At 43.5% G+C, this 25,902-nt stretch overlaps 1 pseudogene across 1 annotated transcript; it reads right to left on the bottom strand.

Moving 5' to 3' along the window:
• Nucleotides 1-291: 291 nt before the first annotated feature.
• On the bottom strand, nucleotides 292-6,441 carry LOC143715294 (NACHT, LRR and PYD domains-containing protein 3-like; annotated as a pseudogene). Its single transcript, XR_013195710.1, has 8 exons — nucleotides 6,312-6,441; nucleotides 5,953-6,057; nucleotides 5,677-5,778; nucleotides 4,718-4,804; nucleotides 1,946-4,123; nucleotides 994-1,167; nucleotides 679-852; nucleotides 292-541 (listed from the first exon to the last, which is right to left on the bottom strand). The product of XR_013195710.1 is annotated as an NACHT, LRR and PYD domains-containing protein 3-like (transcript).
• Nucleotides 6,442-25,902: the final 19,461 nt, after the last annotated feature.

Here is a 25,902-nt window from a genome sequence, read left to right as displayed (position 1 = left end):
ATTCCTCCTCAGTATTTTGTTCCAATCACCTGGATTTGCTAATTAGCACAGTTTTTCAGCCAGGAGATAGAACTAATTAGTGAAATCAGCTGGCTGAGTTAATGGGTGGAATAACCATATGGCAGGACTTTTACTTTCTGACCCCTGGAATTGACACCTCTGTCTATGACCATGAATAGTGTTCTTTTATGTGTAGATCAAAAAATGTAACAAATTGTTTGTATATGGTATACTTTATTTTTATTTAACAAATTGTATATATATATATATATATATATATATATATATATATATACATGTGTAATATAATTCAGAATACAGCTTATCAAAACAATCAAAGCTTACACTTTGTTAAGATTTCTGTTAGAGTTTTTTTTTCTGTTTTTATGATGACTTTTCCAGGATCTTGGAGATCACATTCAAGTCTGACTCTTCCAGATCATTCTAAAGCAGATCGATCTCTTTCAGGTGGGATGGATTTGATTTCAGAGCTTCGGTCAGTGCCGTCACACCTTCATGTGTAACATTACAGTTGGACAACCTGAAGAAAGCAGAGTGGATTTGTAAGCACGGGTCAGTGGTTCATTACTTTTTAGATTAAGAGCTTAATCAGATCTGAATAGTTTTTGGATCCAAATTTGCCAAAGTAATGCAAGTAATAGTTTTCCAGCCATTTACCTCAGCTTCTCTAGTTTACAGTAAGGACTTTGCAGGCCGACACAGAGCTTCTTCACACCTGAGTCTCGTAGATCATTAATACTCAGATCCAGATCTGTCAGATTGGAGGTCTTTGAGCTGAGAACTGAAGCCAGAGCAGTGCAACTTTTCTCTGTCATTCCACATTTATCCAACCTGATATTAAGATGGATACCTGATGGATTTTTTTTTCTTTTTTAATATAATTGTACGTTTTAATATTGACATTATTCAAGACAATACCATTTGGAAGATACCTGTTATTAACTCTTTATATAAAATTGTGTTATAACTCACTTCAGCATTTCCCATGCACACTGAACTTTCTCCAGAGCAGCACAGAGATGTTTCACTCCTGAGTCTCCTATGTTATTCCAGCTAAGGTCCAGCGCTTTCAGATGTGAATGGTTTAAACTCAGGGCTGAGCTCAGGAAATCACAGCCTGCATCTGTTACTCCACAGTTCTTCAGGCCATGATGAGAAGAGGTAATATGTTTGACACCTCAAGACATTACATATACAGTTGAATTACAGGTCCTACATTCGCTGTACATAAATATATTTGTGCCATATAAATGTCACACTGTTTTGTAAAAATATGAATGCATGATTAAATAATATTAAATAGTTCAATTAAATTATTATTTGTTCAGAAATCCGAAACCACAGCTCTTGCTTTATTATTTGTTATGTGCATGAAACAGTGTCACGCACTCTGAAGACGTAACTAACACTACTTAAGGAGATTATAGCTGACGAAACTGAATGTGGATGCACATGAAGCTCCTGCGTGGAGTTTAGAGAGGGAACAGTGGGGCCAGTTGCATTAACTTTGCCAATATGTTAAGACTGTTGCTGCGGTAGAAATTGCATACTGTATAGTAGGTACTAAATTTTGACTTGAAGCTTGCTTCACAACCATTAAAAAAAGTATGTTCTATATAGTATGAAGTATGAATTAAATTCAGACGTACTACTCACATACTGACACCGCACACACAGAGTTTATCGCCTTCTGTATAGTATGGAGGTAGGCATATTCAGACGCAGGGTGTGTCTTAAGAACTAGTCTAACTAACGAGCAGTTAACCAAGCAATAATCCGTCTTACTTTTCAGATTCAAATTAGACCAATCTACATTTCTGGGTAACTGACTAATAAAAATGATGACCGTTCTTAAAGAATATAATTAGTTGGCTTACTTGGTAGACTAGTCCAAGCATTATGCAACCAGCCATGGAGAACTTACTTCAGATATTCCAGGCTGCACTCTGTGTCTTGTAGTCCAGCAGTGCTGTGAGTCAAAAGAAACTCATATTCTTTGTTCCCATGTTTATGCAGTCTTTTATGCTGGCTATGTGAACCACATCTTGGTGCTATAACTGTCTTGTGCTTCTTTCTTTCAATTTCCTTTATTCTGATATGAGAAACAATTCATTAAATTGTGTAAACACAATATACAGTAGAACACAGTTATAGGTAATAATATTCCAATAGTTCTCTTAAATTAATCTTAGCGTACAGTGATGGTCCTTGGGGTGCAAGGAAGTGCACATCCTTTATCTGTGATATTATTGTCATTCAACTTGACAAAATACAAATACATATATTTTAGTTTATTTGTATATGAATTATTCTGTACAGACATACATTCAAAAAAATGTTTTCAAAATGCTCACCGGGCCTTTGTGGGTAATTTGATCACAGGATGCAGCCGTTCTATGGTGTCATCTGATCTGCCATATTTTTGAAGTGTAAACTCTTCAGTTTTTTCACCGGATGTCGATAAAATATACATCAGAGCTGGCCAGAGATCTGGGGGGATGTTTTGTTTTCCACAATTAATGAAGCTTTGTAATTCCTCAATCAATGAATGATCATTAAGTTCATTTAAAGAGTGGAACAGAACAAGACAATAATTTGGACAAAACTGTTTTGGTTTCTTACTTGAGATACTCAATGGTTTTCTCTCTTTCCAGGGAGCTGTCTGTCTTCTTCAACAATAGCCCTGCTAGAAGGCTGTGATTTGACTCCAGTGAAAGTCCCACGAGGAAGCGAAGGAAAAGATCGAGATGTCCATTCCTGCTCTCCAAGGCTTTTTTAACTGCACACTTGTGTAAGCTTAACATTGTCACAGGCGTTTCAGATTCATGTGCTTCAGGCACGTTTTTCCCATTGACTTGGAAGGAGAGGTGTACATATAGAGCCGCTAGATGTTCCTGAAACTCAGATGAACAAAGCAGAAGACTTTCCCCTGATACCAGCCAAACTCCTCTCTGAAGATCTGAGTGCACAATCCTGAGTACACTGATGCTTCTGTCGCATCAACGCCACACTCTCTCAGGTCTTCCTCATAGAAGATCACATTGCCTTTCACAAGCTGCTGAAAAGCCACTTTCCCTAATTTAAAAATCATCTCTCTGTCTGTGTCCTTCTTTTGATTGTACTTTGTGTCTTTGATGCTAATCTGTGTCATCAGGAAGTGTGTGTACATTTGAGTGAGAGTCTTGGGAATCTCTCCAGTCTCTGCTTCGCTCAGCATCTTCTCCAGAACAGTGGCTGAGATCCAGCAGAACACTGGGATGTGGCGCATGATGTAGAGGCTCCTTGATTACTTCAAGTGTGTGATGATTGCATTGGCCAGACTCTGATCACTGATTTTCTTCCTGAAGTATTCTTCCTTCTGTGGATCATTGAAGCCTCGTACCTCTGTCACTCGATGGACACACTCAGACGGGACGAGATCGGCTGCTGCTGGTCTGGAGGTGATCCAGATGAGAGCAGAGGGAAGCAGATTCCCCGTAATGAGGTTCGTCAGCAGCTCGTCCACTGAGGTTTTTTTGGTCACATCCCGTAGAATCTCATTGCTGTGAAAGTTTAAGGGAAGACGGCACTCATCCAGACCATCAAAGATGAAAACGACAGAGGAGTTTTGAATCAGATGTAAACTTATCTCTCCCATAAAGAAGGTTTGAAGAAGACCCACTAAACTAAACTTTTTGTCCTTCATTAGATTGATCTGAAAGGAAGTGGAAATATGAGCTGGACGTCCTGATTCTCTTTCTCTTCAGCCCAGTCCAGGATGAACTTCTGCACAGAGACTGTTTTTCCAATGCCAGCGACCCCCTTCGTCAGCACAGTTCTGATGGGTTTGTCTTGTCCAGGTAAAGGTCTAAAGATGTCATTGCATTTGATTGGTATTGTTGCTCCTGCTGCACTCTTTAATGTTTTTTCTATCATTGTAAGCTCATGTTTATTATTGATCTCTCCAGTTTCTCCCTCTATGATGTAAAGCTCTGTGTAGATCTCATTCAGGAGTGTTGGGTTTTCCTGCTTTCCCAATCCCTCAAAAACATACTGATGCTTCATTATGATGTAAGATTTTAATCTTTGGTAGATCTCTGGATCATGTGTTTGCTGGTGATGTCTGTAAAGATAAAATCTTTTCATAAGAAAATGATAAAACCACAAAGACTTTCTCATTGTTAGGAAATACATGTGTTCTGTGCATAGTTGAGTGTAAACGTAAAACTATAATATTCTAACAATGTTAAGTTATTTATTGCTTTTCAAATAATGAAGGCTGTGGCCTTTATATTTTGTCTAAGTGGGTTTGTAACAACACATATATATATAAAGTTGCACTGAAAATTAAGATTAATGTCATAGACAAGATATTAATTGAAAATTAGCCTAAATGTTAGTTTGTTCTTTACACAAATCTATTCAAAGTATTTGTATTAACTACTTTCCAGTTTTCACTGTTGTTTATTATGTGTTATTTCAGATCAGCTGAGAGGAACTGAGATAAACATGAAGGCAGTCTGAGATAATCTGCTGTCTTGCTGAAACCCTGCAGCTGGTGAGAGTTAACTGCAAATCATCTGTACTCGTCCTCATTCACTGCGTTTGACATGGTGAGTAATTAGATCCCCGTCTCTGAACTATGAAGCACAGTAAGTGCACTTCTCTAGCTTAAATCAACACTAACAGGTGAACTGATGTGCTGGTGAAACCAGACCTTTGGTGTGGTAAATTTGTTTCATCTTTCGATTGAATTGGGATCTGTACTTCACTGGAATCAGGTAAATGTGATTTCTCCAGGGAACTGAAAAAGACAAAAATAAATTTATTGCTGTTTACTCTCCATCACTTAGATGCATATCATAAAAAAAATAGTTATGTCGAAACCAAATGCTTCACTCAAACACATCTTCTATCAAAACCAAACTTTGACCTAATTTTCACAAAAAACAGTTTTGCTACTTAGTGGAGAATGTGTTTTTTGAGTTCATGTTGTTATGTTTATATTCAATGCTATTTTTTTCCTGAAAGAGAACGTGGTTAAACACGTGCTTAATTAAAAGAGGTTGGGCAGAGGAAAAAATGATTATTCGTAGTTTTGAAATATGCCTTTGATTTGAGAGCAGAAGTATTAGTTTGAGATCCATAGAATCAATTTTAGTGTGTAAAGAGTTGAGGAAAAACTTCAACAAAGTTGTATTTATTGCTATATGGATACAATTATCACAGCTATTCCATGTGCAAACATAAAAGCAAATAGATTTAATTTATTGGCATTTTCATTTGTCACTTTTCAGGGACAAAACACTGGGATCTGTCAAATGTGATATTTCCTTTGTACTGAAAAAAAAATCATAATCCATCTCACCATGGTTTAAAACTTTTTTCTAGCACACATCTCAATGGCATCAAAATTTAATGAAAATCAGTTGCAAGCAATTTTTTAGTTTGTATCTACTATAGCACCAAAATAATAGGTAATCTTTCCTTAGTACTGAAAAAAATCATAACCCATCTCACCATAGTTTAAAATAATTATTATTTTCTAGCAAATATCTCAGTGACATCAAAATTTAAGGAAAATCAGTTGCAATTTTTAGTTTGTATCTTCTTCACTACAGTACCAAAATAAAAGGTAATGTAAGTTATGTCACATAAAATATATACTGTATTTACCTTTGATCAATTCCATCTTTGAACTGAATTGGCATTTTCATTGATTTGTCACTTTTCAGGGACAAAACACTGAGATTTGTCAAATGTGATCTTTCCTTAGTACTGAAAAAAAAAACATAATCCATCTCACCATAGTTTAAAATAATAATAATTTTCTACCAAACATCTCAATGGCATCAAAATTGAAGAAAAATCAGTTGCAAGCAATTTATTTTTAGTTTGTATCTACTTCACTACAGTACCAAAATAATAGTCATATAAAACATATATATGTACCTTTGATCAAATCCATCTTTCAACTGAATTGGCATTTTCATTGATTTGTCGCTTTTCAGGGACAAAACACTAGGATCAGGTGAATGTGGTCTTTCCCGCTGAACACTGTCAGATACAACAGAATCCGTCTTCATAGTTCAAAGCAATTCAGCATCGCTTTCACTCAAATTATATTAAGAGGGACAATGGCTTTTGTAATAAAAAGGTACATTTTTAAAATGTATTTAGCTATGCTAGGTTATAAGCAGTATGATTTAAACTCTAACGTTAAACTGAGCTGCAAGGTTTTAACTGAATTTGCTTTTATCTGTACAATTTTGAACAAATAAAACTTAAAACTTAAAAAATATTTTGCTCACCTTTTCTCTCCATCGCAAGTGTTGTGATCATTAGTGTCTTCTTCAACATTCATTATGTTTTGCTAACAGCTGAACAGATTTATTCTGAATTCGGTGTCCATCACAATCAAATTAAAAAGAGCGAATGAGGAAGAAAAACAAATGACATGACTAAAACTGCCTTCAGAAACGTCTCGGTTACGTATGTAACCCTCGTTCCCTGAGTAGGGAACGGAGACGTTACGTCAGATGACGACGAATGGGGTTTCGCTTAGAACGCCCTATCGACTTCGAGTATTACAAAACGAGCCAATGGCAAAGAAATGCCATGGGTCTGCGGAATTTGCATAGCGTATCTCCGCCTTACCTCGTGGGTATAAAAGAAGGACGCCGGCAACAGGCAGATATGTTTCTTCGCTGAGGAGCCAAGACTGAGCTCAGGTGATCCCCGCGGTACAGCGGAGAGTGGCAGGAAGACGTAACGTCTCCGTTCCCTACTCAGGGAACGAGGGTTACATACGTAACCGAGACGTTCGCTTTCGTTGTCACTCCGAGTTACGTCGGATGACGACGAATGAGGTTACCAGTCTAATCACGCCACCTCAGCTGTCTTCCAGTGCCCTGCGTAAATCTGAGATCCCTGTCGTGAGACTGGCACGGACGAAGGACTCCTATTTAGCCCAGGAATACCAAGGTACACTGGGGAGCATATCCCAAAGTTTAGGGGAAATATGCAATTACTGCCAACCCAGAGGGGGGGACTTAGAGAATACACATATGACCCGAAGGAGACATATGGAGAACACTGGGGTGTCCAGCCGCAGGTGGAATATTTCAACCCCAGGGGTGGCAAGGTGGCTTGCCAAGGGAAAGACACATGCTCAAGAGGCTTACAGTGGAAATACACATGTGGGGGTCGCTCAGAAGAGGGACCATGCACACGGGAGGCACCTAGCCGACGCGCAGGCAATAGACACTGGCGCCGATGTCAGGAGTGCTGGAGGAGCTCAGGGATTTCGGGAAGCTCACCTGAGGAGAATATCGCACGTATCCAGTCCGTGGAGTGGAATGGCGAGCAAGCGAAGACACCTGAGCGGGTCCGGTACTAGCTGGTTGAAGCGAGTACACGAGAGGACACTGGCTCCACTCGGAGATTATAGAATCTGGCGAATGTGTTAGGTGTCGCCCAGCCTGCAGCTCTGCAGATGTCTGTTAGCGAGGCGCCATGCGCTAGAGCCCAAGAGGATGCCACACTCCGGGTGGAGTGGGCAGTCACACCAAAGGGGGCACGGTCGACCTTGCTGCTGGTATGCCTAAGCAATGGCGTCCACTATCCAGTGAGACAACCTTTGCTTTGAGAGAGCCTTTCCCTTCAGCTTCCCACCATAACAGACAAAGAGCTGGTCTGAGGTCCTGAAACACTACGTCCTGTCTACATAGGCGCGGAGAGCGCGTACTGGACAGAGCAGTGCAAGGCTGGGTCTGCCTCCTCCAGGGGCAGCGCTTGCAGGTTCACCACCTGGTCCCGGAAGGGAGTGGTAGGAACCTTGGGCACGTATCCAGGCCGGGGTCTCAGGATCACGTGAGAGTAAGCCGGCCCGAACTCCAGGCTCGCTTCGTCAACGGAGAATGCGTGCAGGTCCCCTACCCTCTTGATGGAGGCCAGTGCAACCAGGAGCGCTGTCTTCATAGACAGGAATTTAAGCTCAACTGATTGCAGGGGCTCAAATGGAGCACTCTTCAGGGCAGTTAGAACCAGTGAGAGGTCCGAAGAGGGAACGAGAGGAGGGCGAGGCAGATTTAGTCTCCTCGCTCCTCTCAGGAACCTGATAACCAGGTCGTGCTTCCCCACCGACTTACCTTCGATGAGGTCATGGTGTGCGGCAATAGCAGCAACGTAGACCTTCAGGGTGGAGGGAGACAGCCTTCGCTCCAGCCCCTGTTGAAGGAAGGAAAGCACAACGCTGATCGAGCATCTCCGGGGGTCTTCTCGGTGAGAAGAGCACCAGCTGACGAAGAGGTTCCACTTCAACGCATAGACGTGTCACGTGGACGACGCCCTAGCGGAAGTGATGGTAGCCACCACCGCTGGTGGTAGGGTACTCAAACCTGCCTCGTCCCATCGAGGAGCCACACGTGGAGGTTCCAGAGATCGGTACGAGGGTGCCATAGGTGGCCCCGTCCCTGAAGAAGAAGGTTCTTCCTCAGAGGGATCGGCCAGGGAGGTGCTGTCGCGAGGAGTACTAGTTCGGAGAACCAGGTCCAGGCGGGCCAGTACGGCGCGACCAGAATGACCTGCTCCTCGTCCTCCCTGACCTTGCGCAAGGTCTGCGCAAGAAGGCTCACTGGGGGAAACGCATACTTGCGGCCCTGCGGCCAGCTGTGCGCCAGAGCATCCGTGCCGAGCGTGCCCTCGGTCAGGGAATAAAACTGGGCGCAATGGGTCGAGTCGTGGGAGGCAAACAGATCTATCTTTGCGTCCCCGAACTGGTCCCAAATCAGCTGGACCGACTGGGGATGGAGTCGCCATTCTCCAGGGAGTGGCTGAAGCCGTGAGAGCTCGTAGGCTGCACAGTTCAGGGCTCTGGGGATATAAATGGCATGAAGCGACCTCAGATGCTTCTGACTCCATTTGGGGAGGTGGCGAGCGAGTTGCGACAAACGGCGGGAGCGTAGACCACCTTGATGGTTGATGTACGCTACAGTGGCGGTATTGTCTGAGCGGACTAGTACGTGTTGGTTCTTGAGCACGGCCCGGAAGCGGCGCAAAGCAAGATGTACGGCCAGCAACTCGAGGCAATTGACATGCCAGAGGCGACGGGGTCCTGTCCAGGAGCCCGCGGCAGCACGTCCATTGCACATGGCACCCCAGCCCGTGGAGGAGGCATCTGTCATTACAACAACATGCCGCGAAGCTCGTTCCAGGGGCACTCCGGCCTGTAGAAAACTGAGGTTCGACCACGGGGTGAAGGTATGACGGCAGGTCGGAGTAACTGTTACTCGGAGGGTGCCGTGTTGCCATGCCCACCTCGGGACTCGGTCGCGAAGCCAAAGCTGAAGCGGTCTCATACGAAGCAATCCGAGCGGCGTTGCCGCGGCTGCAGAAGCCATATGCCCCAGGAGCCTCTGAAAAAGTTTCAGTGGAACCGCACTCTTGCCCTCGAACTGTCTCAGGCAAGTCAGCAGTGACTGCGCGCGCGCTAGCTCGTAAGCTGCGCGGACATGGCGAACCGAGTCGATATCCATACCGAGAAAAGAGATCCTCTGCACGGGGCAAAGTTTGCTCTTCTCCCAGTTGACCCGAAGGCCCAGACGAGCCAGGTGCCGAAGCATTAGGTCCCTGTGTTCGCAACCTGAACTCGAGAGTGAGCTATGATCAGCCAGTCGTCGATATAACTCAGGATGCGCACCCCGTGTTCCCGAAGGGGAACAAGGGCAGCCTCGACGACCTTCGTGAAGATGCGAGGAGACAGGGCTAGCCCGAAAGGGAAAACCGCGTACTGGATGCCTGACCCTGAAAGAAAACCGAAGGAACGGTCTGTGTCAAGGAGAATAGAGACATGAAGTAGGCGTCCTTCAGGTCGATCGCTGCAAACCAATCCTGGGCCGTATGCATTCGAAAATGCGTTTGAGCATCTTGAACGGCATCCTGTGAAGGGAGCGGTTCAGCACGCGCAAGTCCAGGATTGGCCGTAACCCACCGGTTTTCTTGGGGACAATGAAGTAGGGGCTGTAGAAGCCGGACCTCATCTCGGCTGGAGGGACAGACTCGATTGCACCCTTCGCCAGCAGGGTGGCAATCTCTGCTCTCCTGATGGGGACATAGCCACCGACAAAAGTGGAGCGGACTCCCCAAGCGGGGAGGAGACCGTGCGAACTGAATCGCATAGCCGAACCTGATGGTCCGCGCGACCCAGCGGGACAGACGGGGAAGCTTTAACCAGGCTCCCAGGAACTGAACCAGCGGGATCATGCGAACCACAGGCGTCCCCCCGGAGGAGCAGCGAAGCGGAGTAACTGGCCCAGACGTGGACGGCATAGCGGCCCGATGTGGGGGCACAGTTAGCAACCGCGCCCTGGCAGAGGGCCAGGGGAGGACCAGGCTGGTCGTCCCGCGGGGGCCTGCTCTGCCAGGGGTCTGGCGACAGAGGGGGACAGGGGCGAAGCGGTCCGTGGACGGCACGCCATGTCAACCACCTCTGGGACAGAGGGGGACGAGGAGAGCACGGCTTGTGGGCGGCGCTCTGTGACGTCCGAGAACTCTGTGCTCAGAGACGGGAGAGTCAGCTCTTTGGAGAATAAGGATTCTTCCCCGGCCCTCCCCCGGGGAAAGGAGTGGTCCTGCTACCAACTCCTGGAAAGAATTGAGTCCCATCTCTGAGGCGCCCAACTCAAGAGCGTGCCCAACTCAACTTAACCCGGCGTGTAGCGGGGTGCGGGGCTGGAGAGGACTGTGGCGTCCGACCGCGGCCTCCAGAGCCGACCCGGGTGAACGGGCGGGGGGGCGCCCTCGGCGGTGGGCAGACGAGGGATCTGAGCGGACGGCGGGGCCTACTCATGGGCGGCTGAGAGCTGTTGGGCAAGCCCTCAACCGCACCGCCGAAGAGGCCGACCTGGGATATGGGAATGTCGGACAGACGGGTCCGCGCGACATCCAGCACATCAGACAGGTTCAGCCACAGAATGGTGAGCATCACCTGACCCAGGGAGCGTACGGCCACTTTCGTCACTCAGAGAGCAAGGTCAGTGGCGGCGCGCAGCTCAGTAAAGAGCCCTGGGTCAGTCCCGCCCTCATGCAGGTCCATGAGCATCTGGGTCAGGTGGACCAGCAGAATGATCATGGCATGCAGTGAGGCGGCTGCCAGTCCCGTGGCGCTATAGGATCTCGCCACAAGCGTAGACGAAAAACTACAGGCCACGGGCGGGTGCTTAGGATTGCGCCGAGAAGAAGCACTCTGAGGACACATAGCATCGCAACAGAGCGTTCAGCCGGGGGGACCCCAGTGTACCCATGGGCAGCGGCCCCATCGAGGGGAGGAAAGGCGGATGAGATCAGCGAGCGGTCCCGAGAAGACAAGGGGGTCTTCTTGGACTTCGAGGTCTCATCATGCACGTCCGGGAAGAGAGGTATTGGGGTTTGCCGTGGACGAGGGTCGGCGGCCTTACCCAAAACCCATCGTCCCAGGAAAGCATGGTCGTCATCTCCGGATCAGACTCAGGCACAGCCATATGCACACCGGAAGGTGGCAGCTGTGACGAGCCCTCACTTCCAGAAGACTCAAACCCACCTAGTGATGCTGCAACAGACATGGCATCTTCCTCTGTAGCTTCAACTGAAACACGCGGGCCACCAGAGGGTAGACTCGCGGGAATCAGCAGTTCACTAGCGGGCACCGTCATTGAAGAGGGGGGCTGGGGTCACGGACACATAGTCGGCGCCTTGATCCAGACCGTAACCCTCAGGTCACCCTGGCCACCAGCCGAAGATCGGGGGGTGGATAAGGGGACTCTCACTCTTGCGAGTTCACCGAGTCTCGACCTATATATGACGCGATGATCACGTTCCCAGCGAGAACATGAGTCACCCACGAGCGCTGTTCAAGCATGATCAAAGCCCAAACACACTAGACAGCGCTCGTGCCCAAAAGAGTCCGATACCAGTCCGCTGCAACCAGAAATGCACGGGCGAGCCGTCTTTAAAAAGACGTGCCGCGTGCGAGCTCTTTTATGAGAGGAGAAAAAAACTCTGCGATGTTGAAGCACACAGGGAGACACACACACACTGGCAGATCACTGCACAGATCAGCAGGCACTGTGAGCTCGCTGCAGATCGCTGTCACACCAACACCGGAGAGAGAAGCTCGTCTCGTAGAGCGAAGTCAGAGATGACTGTGGAGCGAAGAAATACTCTTGGCTCCGAAGCGAAAACATATCTGCCTGTTGCTGGCGTCCTCCTTTTATACCCACGAGGTAAGGCGGAGATACGCTATGCAAATTCCGCAGACCCATGGGATTTCTTTGCCATTGGCTCGTTTTGTAATACTCGAAGTCGATAGGCGTTCTAAGCGAAACCCCATTCGTCGTCATCCGACGTAACTCGGAGTGACAACGAAAGGGAACTGGTTTAACTGGTTCATGAGATGTTGGTAAAGTACCTTCCTGGTTTAGTTAGTTCATATACTTTCAGGTAATGTAAGTATTTTTGTTTGGCTGACTGAACATAAATAAAGAAATTTAATGATGATACATTAAGACGTGATTGCAGTGGAAGTGTAGAGTTTGCTTTTTAGAACACTCAAATGTATTCTAAAGATAATATAACTGGAATAACTTGAGATTTTGTAGCATCAAATGTATATAAGTCTTTACTCTTTAACTCAAAAGAATTTCTCCTGCCTAGGTTATCAAACATTCTTCTCTCGGTCTGTCCAGTTTGTGCTCTGGATTCCACTCACTGTTTCCTCATGAAACAACAGAATGATTGTGTTTTCCTTTTTCTTGTTTGGGCTTTTACCTGTGAAGGCGGAGCTAAATAATCTATTTTTTTTTTTAAACTGACGGGTTTGTGATTCATCAGCCTACAGATGGAGCAGATACTGGGCTACAGTGTGAACCACATTACATTACTAAGTGACGGATGAATTTGCACCAAAATACAGTTAAGTTTGATTGAAAACCATGCTATAAAACACTATGGCATGGTTTTACAGACAGGGCTTAGATTAAGCCAAGGTTCAATAAGGACATTTAAGTAGATTTTTTAAACGTGCCTTAGAAAAAAACATTACTGGTGTGTATCTTGAGACAAAATAATGACACTGACATATTATAAGATATATCACTGCAAATTGTTTTCAGTCAAGACAGCTAAGACATGTTGGGACTAGTTTAAGCCTTGTCTATGACACCGGCCATATAGGTATGTGTAGACTATACAGTATAAACAAGTTTGATTATTTTTGTTCGTCTTCTGATTGTTCTATTTGATTTTTTTTTAATTGATTTTTTAGCAGCATTCTCTTAATTTCTCTTAAAACTGATTTATTGTTAACATAATCTTTATGATTTAGCAAACTCCCCTCTAAACCTGAAAGAGAAGGGTTTATGAGCTTTTTTGAATGTTGAAACATTTAACTATTTTGTTTGAACATTGTGTTTTCCAAACAAAACTTGTAAAAATAAAATTAAAAAAACAACAATAAAGGCATTTGCTGATGAAGGTCTAGTCAGATTTTATATCATGTTATCATAAAAGATCATAAGCCACAGTTCAGTAAGATCTAGATAGAGGGTAGACCTCTGTGAATACTTATCACGTGAATTTTCAGAGACTGCTCAGTCACCGTGTGTTGTTATGATGATTTTTTTGTTAATCTTTTGTGAATATTGTGCCATAATTTATTCTGCAAGCTTTGGTGGCACTGTTTCGTATGGAAGCTTGTTTCCGCCACAGAATGAAAAAGGTAATTGCTACTTTTTTTTTCACAATTGCGAGTTTACATCTTCTGACTCAGAATTGTGTGATATAAAGTCGCAATTGCAGGTTATAAAGTCAGAATTGCATGATATGGAGACTGGGGATGGTTGTAACACGGGGAGAGTTGCAACACCATCAATTCCACCAATTAGGAATAAGATAATAAGTCATGTGATTACTTCAGTATTTTCACATGCAGAATATATAGAGAAAAAACATTTTTTTGGGGTTAAAAAGTAAAAAATTTGACCAAGACTATATTTTGTTTAGTATCTGTACTATTGCAGATAACATTGTATGACTTATATTAGATGAAATAGTAGTTTCGTAGGCAATATGTGATGCATTTCACCCCTGCTAATTTCAAACCACTATGCTAATACAGCTAGCTAAACATTGGCTGACTGGGGTGGGGTGGGTTGTAACACTTAATCAAAAAGTGTAACAACCATCCCCTTACTAAGAATATAGAATTTTCTTGATTTTAATGTTTTTAAAGAATAGTTAGGATATGGAAAAGAAAGACTGACAGAGGTGTCTCTGCCAGTGTTTTATATAAAGTGGTTTGCATGGAGCAATTTAACAACTCAAAGCCAAAGAAAATTTGGGTGAAATGCACCCAGGATTACCAGCATCGTTCATCTGACAGAACTGTGACTCTGATTAAGGCGAGACACGGTAGGCAAAAACATCGTTTTTTTTTCACTGGTCAATTTTGAGATTTTAGGATATTTGTCTTCAATAACATGTCTTCTTTCAGACTTGTGGTGAAAAAAAGTCAGAAATACACATTTAGGTCTTTATTTTACTACACTTTGCCTGTTTGCGTCTGTAGATTTCTCATAAACTCATCAAAAGTTGTCGTTATAAATCATCCTTCTGCTCCGCGATCGCGATCTGCACTCTGTCATCACACACACCGTTAGAAAGCTTGCTCTCTGCTGTACAATACTGCCGGATCCAAATATGGTCATTTCCTTTTTATCAGCAACCAATCGCGAAAGTAAAAGGGGGGATTTTACTCTAAATGCGCGATCTCATTGGCTGATGCTAATTCTTTAAAGCCCGTTTTCTCAAAATGACTTTTCTCTCTCACTCCAAGTCCGAAATCTCCACGTCAGTAGCACCTATATACACCAAACTTTCCAGTCTTGTACCTAGTTATATTATGAAGACATTTACAGAGGGATTTGTAAATATATTATTCTTAGCCTGATTTACATAACATTTTATTCCAAAAAACATGTCGAAAATCATTTTTTTAAGGCTATTGGCAGTATATTCTGATTTACAGGATAACAAAAGTAGATATCCATAAATCCCTCTGTAATTTTTTTCCCATCTAATATGTGAACACAATGAAAAAATAATTTTGAACCTGGCTTTATCCAATACTCAGATTTCGTTTTTTAAAATATATGCAGATTTGCACATATTTAATTAGATAATGTCTAATTTGCATATTTAAACATTAAATTACAGAAAACTTGTAATACATTTTTTTCTCATCTTTATGTAGGTAATCAACTGGCAAAGTTTCATGGTGATATCTGCTAGTTAAAAAAAAAATACCCTATTCACCTGTAGTGTCTCGCCTTAAGAATATACACACATAGACACACACGCACATTAACATGTTATTTTTTGTTAGACTTAAAGATGTACAAAGATGTTCTTTAATCTGACATTGTAGTAGTGTTTATTAAGTATACCGTTAAGTACGTTTGTTTAGTAGATTAATTTACACACACAAACATGTTTTTTTTATCTAAAGATGTACAAAGTTGTTATTTAATAAGGTACATTGTAGTAGCCTAGTGTTATTATTAAGTGTTACTGTTAAGTTTCTAGTTGACAAATTTAAACACACACGTGAGTCAAGCAGTCATAGTCTGTTATTGAGAGAAAGAGACATTGTTTTTTTATTTAAATAAATCTGTTTTTGAACAATATCATATGGTATAGCATCCATTTTTACTTGTCTATTGTTACAACTTAGCCTACTCCAGCATGTGTTACAACCTACCCCAGTAGTGGGGTAGGTTGTAACAAAGGAACACCATGTATTTGACGTCAACTCACAAGGTCTGTGATATTCTTGTGGAGGGTTGAATTGGTTCCATCTGGAGTAAACAAATGTGGGTACTTTGTATAAATGTTTGAGAACTCAGGCTAAAAAATTCAGCGAGTTATAGGTGCTGAAGCAAAAGGTGTTACAACTAGTCAGAACACTAAAGTCAGAATTGTGAGATATAAACTATTCTGAGGGAAAAAATTCAGTCTTTTTTAGAATTGGACTTTATAACTCGCAATTGCGAGTTTATATCTCACAATTCTGGGAAAAGATGTCAGAATTGCAAGATATGAACTTGTAATTATGTGTTATAACGTCAGAATTGCGTGATATAAAGTCGCAATTGCGAGAAAAAAAGTCAGAATTGTACGTTTTTTCTCTCGCAATTCTGACTTTATATCTCGCAATTCTGAGAAATAAAGTCAGAATTGTGAGATGTAAACTCGCAATTGTGAGAAAAAAAGTCGCAATTATCTTTTAAAATGTTTTATTCTGTGGCGGAAACAAACTTTCATAGATAGCTTTACATCATTTGTTGTCGTGATAGTAGTTACTGCACAGTGATCGCTTAAAAAAATCATAAACTCTTCCGTCGATTTTACCTCAGAAAGTTTCAAACCCCAGCTGATTATTCAGGTATAAAAAACAGGCCTTCAAACATACACAGTCATCTCATTAACAAATAAGTTAAGATCAATATAGCCTACCTCAATGTGTTTTTGTTATAAAACTGGAAAAGGTGTTTTGAATATGTTGTATACTAAGATCTATTCTAGAGTGTTTGTTGATAATAATGATTGTTAAAGACATGGCTCTCTTTCAAGCTTCTAAAGCCCCGTTTACACCAACAACGATATGCCTGCCTAACTATAACGATAACTTTAGCGTCCACAACAGCGGATGATGGTTCTGTTTATTCTAAGCGCGTGCTTGTGATGTGGACTCTGCTAGTCTTTAATATTGAGAATGATTTTTAGAACTATAATCTTTATCGTTATCGTTTATCGGGCCTTAACACTTTTTTTGTTTATGCTTACAGTGTTTATATGTCTGTTGTATTTTCCCTCCTGTGCAGTCTAGTTTTATGGATTATAGACAGCAATTGTGGTTAATCAATTTTCCGGTTATTTTATGATACTCATTTGAATTTTACACAGCAGTCGCGTTGCTCATACCTGTATGTTTATTGCACTGTTTTCTTCAGATGTAAGCTACATATTCATTATTTTTATGACAAGAGGCATGAGATCATCTCAATGATTCAATTCAATTCAAATTCAAATTTATTTGTATAGCGCTTTTCACAATACACATTGTCTCAAAGCAGCTTTACAGAAAGTGCATTTCGGAAATGTACATAGAAAAATACAGTTAGTTAATCATGTATTAATTTATGGCATAACATATCGCCGGCTTTGAGTCGTCTCTTCACAGGCGTCGAGTCGTCTCTTCACAGGCGTTGGGGCATCTGAAGTCTCCGTCAGAGGCTGGATACAAACTGGAGCTGTAATAATAATGATGTAATAATTCTCTCAGAATTTCCCAGTATGTTAATGCAAATAAGCTTCTAGTAAGGGTGTCATGAATATGCAGATGTTTTCCAGAAAAGGGTAACAAATTATTTCGCTGCTGCAGCAAAAAAAAAAAAAAAAAAAAAAAAAAAAAAAAAAATATATATATATATATATATATATATATATATTTCAATTATAATTCAATTACAGGCATTTATAATATTGTATTAGGATTCTAAGCATTAAAACGTGGTCTTAAATTATAGCTTCGGGTTTAGTCCTTTAAGTATAATCTATAAACCTCTATTAAAACCCAAATTAAGAGGAAACATTTGTGCACTTTGAGAAATCCTCCTGAAACACATCGCACTCATATTCATCTCTCCACAGGTCACTGCAGCGCCCTGCAGTTCTCCCCTGCAGAACCGTAATCCTGTTAGAACCAACGAGCAGCCAAGCGTACTGGAATGTGCCATGACAAGGAGAGATCGGGTGGTTGAGTGTTTGATTTTTCTCCTTTTTAAAACAGTCAATTTGATAAACATTTGCATAATCCATAAATGTGAGGAACAGCAGGTGCATTCATTACAAATGAAGAGTGCAGCCAAAATGAGTGAGTATATTTGTGTGTGTGTGTGTGTGTCCACTGGTAGTGTGTTAACGTCCCGGGTTACGTATGTAACCCTAGTTCCCTGAAGGAACGAGACTCTACTTGAAACGCTGCGGGAACGACTCTTGCGTTGTGCGTCATGAAGCACGTATGGATTCAGCCCAATGGCGAGACGGAACGTCACGAGTGACGTCATCGACCAGGAAACTATAAAGCACACCCCTGAACACAATGGCGACAGCTTCTGGAATAAGTCTGAAGCAAGTCGATCAAGGGAATGCAGGGAGTAAGGCAACGACACGCAGCGTCTCGTTCCTTCAGGGAACTAGGGTTACATACGTAACCCGGGACGTTCCATTTCAGGAACGTCGAGCTGCGTGAAACGCTGCGGGAACGCTAATACCCATAAGAGCAAGTGACCGACTGTGTGAATCAAAGATTAAATTCAGCCGAAAGCACCTGCGCCCCAGGGGTGGAGCTGAGGTCTAGGTCATAAAACCTGACGAAAGTATGCGGTGAGGACCAGCCTGCCGCATCACAAACGTCCTGGAGGGAGACTCCTGACAATAAGGCTTTGGAAGCCGCCATACTCCTGGTAGAGTGAGCTCGGACAGCCAAAGGTGAAGGCTGACCAACCGACTCATAGGCAGAGCAATCGGCAATCGGGGGAGCAGAGCAATCGGGGGAAAGGCGTACCTCGGCCACGCCTGCACCATAGCGTCCAACCCCAGCGGCACGACCATACTGCATCCAAAGGAGCTCCACCACCTCGGGGTGGAGTCTACATTCCCCGGGCCTCGGCCCCTGCCTCGACAGGATGTCCGCTCCCCGATTTAAATACCCCGGGAGATAAATCGCCCTCAATGAGAGAAGCTTCCCCTGGGACCATAGAAGGATCCGGCGAGCCAGATTTTATAACGGGCGAGAGCACAGACCCCCCTGATGGTTTATGTAAGAGATCACTGATGTGTTGTCGGACCGGACAAGAACATGATGACCTCTCAGGTCTGGCAGGAAGCGCTTCAGAGCCTGAAACACTGCCAACCTCTCTAGACAATTTATATGCCAAAATCGATGATGGTCCTGCCACAGACCCTGGGCTGGGCGACCACTCATGATCGCCCCCCAGCCTGTGAGGGAAGCATATGTCGTTAGCGTTACACGACGACAAAGAGCTCCCAACACAGGTCCCTGGGACAGAAACCAAGGATCCCTCCACATGACCAGAGCACGGAGACAACTCCGTGTAACTTTGATCACGCGGAGGGGGTTTCCCCTCGGGGAGAACCCCTTGGTCCTGAGCCACCACTGTAATGGTCTCATGTACAGCAGGCCGCAGGGTATAACACTGGACGCTGCTGCCATCAGACCCAGCAGTCTCTGGAACTGCTTTACAGTGAGCAACTGGCCTAGCTTTACTCTTTTTACAGCTGAGAGAATCGATGCCGAGCCGCTTGCTGCTGCGATTGAGCGAGAATCAACCAATCGTCTATGTAGTTCAGTATACGAATGCCCTGGAGCCGCAGCGGGACTAGCGCTGCGTCCATGCACTTCGTGAACGTGCGGGGAGATAAAGCTAGGCCAAACGGAAGAACACGATATTGGTACGCTTCGCCCCCGAAAGCGAACCTCAGGAACTTCCTGTGTTGCGGAAGGATGGAGATGTGGAAGTATGCGTCCTTCAGATCTATCGTGACAAACCAGTCCTCGGACCTGATTTGTGACACGATTTGCTTTAGCGTAAGCATCTTGAATGTGAGCTTGGCTACAGCACGATTTAATAGGCGCAGATCTAAAATTGGACGCAACCCCCCATCCTTTGGAACGATGAAATATCGACTGTAATAACCTGACTCCTCGCTGGGAGGAGGAACCTGTTCTATAGCCTCCTTTTGAAGGAGCGTTTTCACCTCTTGTTCCATTACCAGAGCCTGCTCGGGGCCCACCACGGTGGGCAGGACCCCGTTGAATCGAGGAGGAGGAGATCTGAACTGAATGGCATAACCCCTTTCTATCGAATGCAGAACCCACTGAGATATTTTTGGAAGACTTTTCCACTCTGCCAGAAAATCTACTAAGGCTACCAGCCTCTCGAGGCTGGCCTCTGGAATATTTTGAGCAGCAGACACAGCGCCCTGTAACGGCGCACCGGCAGGGGAAGACTGGTCTGACTGCTCTAAACCCCTCCTCAGAGGGGGCGAGCGTCCCTCGGGAAAGCGCTCGCTGGGCCCGTCTGCGCCCCGACACGAAGGCGGGGTTGGCAGAAGGGACCCCTGAGGCCACCGTGAGAGAACGGGCACCGTCTGAAGCGGTGAACACCTCCCTCTCACGGTGGGGACCACTGTCAGCATCCTGACACCAGTGGCGTCAGGACTTCTTAGACGAAGCCTTCCTAGCCATAGTGACTGTCCTCAGATCAGTCTTACCACTAGAAGGCTTCGCCTGAGACTGTCGCGTCTGTTCCCACTGTTTAGAAGGGGGGCCACGAGACGCGACACTCTGCCTTTGTTGCGCCCTATGTGAGGAGCTAGTCGACGGCTTGGTCTGCCCTCGCCCAGCAGACCCTGGGACATGAACTTTAAGTGGGAGGAATTTTTGAAAAGCTGCAGCTTGTTTCTTTTCTTCCTGAAATTTATCTATGACCGTGTTTACCGCGTCACAGAATAAACCAGATGGAGAAAGTGGAGCATCCAAAAGAAAAGCTTTCTCTTTATCCTTCATATCAGACAGATTAAGCCACAAGTGTCTCTCTGCGGCCACCAGGGCTGCCATAGAACGGGCCATTAGTTTAGCCGATTCCCTGGTGGCACGCAGAGATAGATCTGCAGCCTGACGCAGTTCTCAAACCACGTCAGTGCTGACCTCCTCACTCTCACTCATATCTTTTAAAAGATCGGCTTGGTATGCCTGCAATATTGACATCGTGTGCAGACACGCCGAAGCCTGACCAGCCGCCGAATAAGCCTTACCCACCAGAGCCGAAGTATTTCTGAGAGGCTTGGTGGGTAAAGCTGGTTTCTTAAGAGACGAGGAAGACTCAGCAGAAAGATGGCTAGCTAGAGTCTCCTCCGCCTTGGGCATCGCCCCATAACCATATAACTTAGCCCCCGATATATTAGAATATGTGGAAGTCTGGGGGCTAAACACACGATAAGAGGCGGGTCTCTTCCACGACCTCGACACCTCGGTGTGGAGATCGGGAAGAAACGGAAGGCACCGCCGTGGAGGCTGATCGCGTGAAGGCAAAAATCGTTCGTCAAGCTTGCTTTTAGAAACATATTCCTGCCTAACAGCTGGCCACTCAATGCTTAGTTTTGACACAGCACGAGTGAGCACCTCCATAAGCTCCTCGTGTTAAGGGGAATGAGGTGACGAGTCCTCAACATCCCCTGTCTCAATACTGACAACATCCAGCTCCTCAGAACTGGATAGCTGCAGTATTGGTGCCTCAGCCTGGGGGGAAGAAACCGCAATGCGTGCTTCCACACCCGGAACTGAGGCACTGGAACTGGCAGGTAAATGCTGAGATAAGGCAGAGCCCGTCTCAAACCCCGCTGACAGATCCATTTGCGATCCCCAAGACAGGCGCCGCCGCTCTGCCTCGACAGAAGCGGGACCCGAGCGGTGGGGAGCGCGAACCGAACCACTCTCCTCGAAGAGTGATCGGCGGGAGCGGAGCGTTCTTAATGGAAAACGCTCGCAATGCTCACAATCAGCCCCCTCGAGAGCTGACTGGGCATGCTGCACTCCCAAACAAACAACACACAGATCGTGTGTATCCCCACCCGTGAGAAAACGAGTACAGGGGGGAACACACTTTCTGTATTGCTGCTCGCTCGTCATACTGATATATGTGAATATATATATAGTTTTTTAAGTGAAAAACTCCTGCCTAGCAATCACTAAGAACAGAGAAAAACACAGGGACAGATTCACACACAGAGCGCTTGCTGAAGACAACAGAAGCTGTCGCCATTGTGTTCAGGGGTGTGCTTTATAGTTTCCTGGTCGATGACGTCACTCGTGAGGTTCCGTCTCGCCATTGGGCTGATTCCATACGTGCTTCATGACGCACAACGCAAGAGGCGTTCCCGCAGCGTTTCACGCAGCTCGACGTTCCTGAAAGGGAACTACACTTTCGTGTGCTCGCTGAGAGCTGTATTTTGTCCACATTCACTCTGAGAGAATGTCAGTCCAACTTTTATAACACCAAACAATCTATACACAAATAAACAAGCATCTTCACTGCCAGAACAGGAAATGAGCTTAAATTATTTGTAATGATGGGATTTATAGGTTTGATGACCGTTGATATTATCAAAGGTGCATATAGTTCACTTAAAAAAAAAATGAAGAAAAATGACGAGATATTAAGTCTTGTTTTTAGAGAATTTTAATGAGGTTTATGCTTGAAACAAGAAAAACTAATGTTTTCCTATGGGTTCAGAAAAATAAAGCTGTTTTCCCTTTGAATTAAGTTTATTTTTTTCAAATATTTCTTCATTATACATTTTTTAGCAAAACCTTATTAAATTATTTTTGATAAACAATGTACTATCTCATGCTATTTCCTTCTCTAGTAAAGAGTCTTGTTTTATGCATGTTTGCATATTTATGCTAAAAAACAAGACTGATTTATTTTGTTGCAATGTTCATTCTGTAGGCTAGGCCTTGTGACTTTATAGTTAAAGTCACATTAAACAGCATTTGCAACTCATTTTTCTTCAGTTTACATATTTCCGAGCAAGAGATGTACAGAAATGTATTGAATGGCGAAAAGTCTATAGTTGGTCATTTAAATTGATAAATTTAGACAACAATTTCAATCTGAAAGAAAAGTGATTGGCCTTCTAAAGGCAAAGCAAGTTAAATACACCTTGATGACACATCATAAAGACAAACATTTCTTTCTTTTAATCATTCACAACAAGAGCAGAAACATGTTTTTTCTGTAAATATAGATGTGCATTATTTGTTTTTTAACACACACACACACACACACACACACACACACACACACACACACACACACACACACACACACACACACACACACACACACACACACACACACACACACACACACACACACACACACACACACACACAAACTTGCCTGCTCTGTTGTGTCCTGTACGACCTGCTGATTTTCAGTGGTCACATGCAAAATGTGTTGATTAGAGAAGAGAGGAGAATGCCAGACATACCACTGCGACACACACTACTCTGTGTTGTCTTTTGCATTATTGTGAAAAACTGAATCACCATTTAATCTCAGTGGAGAGAGCTGTGATCATCTCTCTAGTTTGAGGAGTAAGAACTTCCTGTGAAGAGGAAAACATCCCGTCTGTGTGATTAATTTTTTTCTCTCCTATATATTACTCCAGCCAGGTGAGTACTAGTAATACAAAAATGGCAAGTTTTCTCTTAAAACTATGAGTTCCAAAATGATTGGAGCTGTACGTATTTTCCGGAAGTCGAAGTGCACTTTTTATCGATCCGTCTGAAACGTGTTCAAGTCATGTTTAAAAGGTACTAAAGTGCTTCAATAAGATATTTCAAGGCAGGTCTCATCGCTGGATTCGACAAAGTTGAAGCAAAGGTTTGTACCATTGTACTAAACCTTAAAATGTATTTAGACAGGGGACCTATTATGCCCCTTTTCACAAGATAAGAACATCTTAGTCTCTGGTGTCCCAGAATGTGTCTGTGAAGTTTCAGCTTAAAATTCCTCACAGATCATTTATAGCTTGTCAAATCTGCCCCTACTGCTGCTCCCCGCCCCCTTTCCAGAAGAGGGCGGAGCCTTTACAGCTCATGCTTCAGATACTTCGGCAGCAACAAAACTGGAGAATCTCATGCAGCCAAAATGTCAGAAACGTGATGTTCAGCTTTATATGTGCGAACCGCAGTCGGACACTGATGGAGAGACTCCAACTGGACGTTTCAGAATGGTTAGTGGATACATTTATGTAGTTGTTGTGGACTTAAGTTGATTCAACTCATCGACTAGCATGTACCGTCATGTTAATCTAAAAAAAATTCAGAAACAACTTGTGCAAATTCAGCGTTGAACTGACCCTCATTTGTGAAGCAGTCTGGTGTGAAATGATTTTCGCAATATATCACACTTTAACGACTTTTTTCGGCACATTTCCTTCATAAATGAAATTCAAACACGGTGTCCTCAGTGGCTCAGATGCAAGGAGTCTATGGAGACTCTATTGTTCGCTGGTATATCCAATAACTCAATATTTGTAATGTTTTTGGCGCAGAGCCGCAGACATTGTTAATCTACAGCTGCTACAGCAATGAAACAAAAATGGCGATTGCTGTGATTCACTTAGGGCGGGATCTATGATAAAAGGGTAGATCGTCACCAGTTGTGGGAATGATAAAAAAGGATTGGGTGGATTTTAACTATTATAGGCTGGTTGTCACTGTGGACACACATCTGTGTTCAAACACCTTATAAAACTGCAGATCCCCTTTAAGCAACACTGAAAATATATCAATGGCATTATAATAGATAACAAAATATCAAATAATGTTGCATTTATTGCAAAGAAAGTAATTTTTCATTTAAACATTTAACAATAATAATCTTTCATTTTCAGATCAACCAACACCTAAACATCGCATATTAAAAGTGAGCTGTGGTCAGTGACTTTACATGATGTCTAAACGCGCGGTTCTTCTGGTGGTTGTCTGGCTAGATCTGAATAGGTAAGCACATGTGGCTCCGTTTATGAATATCGACTGTTTATGAATTGCTCAACCTTAAAAGTCTTCAAAGCATGTCTTCATGTCCACGTAACCAAAATATCCATGAACACAAAGCACTGGTGTACTTCCAGAGAGAGTCTGAGAGCGAGAGAAAGGCATTGCAGAGTGGTGTTCCTCATCAATTTCCTCTCTAATCCCTCCATAATTCCCTCTGAGTAATAAAATATCAGTCGAGACAGCTTTTCCTCCTCTTCTGGAAAAATTCCCGACTGACTTTCGTGAGAGAGGGATTTGGGAAGATTAAGGAGTAGTATGTAAATGACATGAGAGGGAAGGATTTAGGAAGAAGGACAGAGATGAGGAGACGGAGGATAGATCCAGGGAATTTCCCTTGGTATTTTTGCGATTGCATGAGAAAGCTGTGGTCAGCAGTGTTATTGTGCAGTAGAGATTTGACATTTAGTGTGAGAGACGTCAGGTTGCAGGACGCGAGAGCGCCGGTGACCACAGCAGGTCTCTGTTAGTTGTATGACCGCTTTAGGGCAGCGTAGCGGGATACAGGGAAGATGTGTTTAGCTCCAAATGCAACACAATTATGGACTATTATACAAACCAGCTGTTCAGAATCACAGCTTGTTGCCTTTTTTGGTAAGGCTGCTCAAAATGCTTCGATCAGTCAAAGTTCTTGATCAGACCCTGAATAAAACAACTAATGAAACACTTTAAAATAAATTGGTAAATTTCTGGGGTGATGAGTCTCACAAGACCTGTGTGTCTGGAACATATTTCACCCAAAAATTAAGAGAATTTATGTTTTGCTTAAGTTTATGAAAGCTGTTTCTAGGACCATTAGGAGTCGTTTAACAATTTGATTTCATTTTAATAACAATGAAGCACATTATTTCTCCCAGTGTTCATTATTTAAATACAAATTTTTTTAATTTGAAAGCATTTTTGTATCTGGGTTTAAAAAATAATTGTAATACATTATTTATACTGTGTTTTAGTAATGCGAATAATGTAAATAATGACAATTACATAAAAGAAAACTGAGCATTCTTTAAGCATTTTCTTTTTTTCTTCTTTTTTTTCTTTTAGGTTACGTTTTTATAATATTCATCCTGACATCTGAAGGCATTTTTTTTTTTATTCTATAGTTTTCATAGATATAAATATTAAGGCCAGCGATCAACTAAACTCAATCATCCCAT

Source organism: Siphateles boraxobius, unplaced genomic scaffold (assembly GCF_051911475.1).
Source record: "Siphateles boraxobius isolate OS27281-9 unplaced genomic scaffold, OSU_SipBor_1 6, whole genome shotgun sequence".
Lineage (NCBI taxonomy): Eukaryota > Metazoa > Chordata > Actinopteri > Cypriniformes > Leuciscidae > Siphateles > Siphateles boraxobius.
Note: the sequence above shows the minus strand (reverse complement) of the source record. Positions and strands in the feature narration are given on the sequence as shown.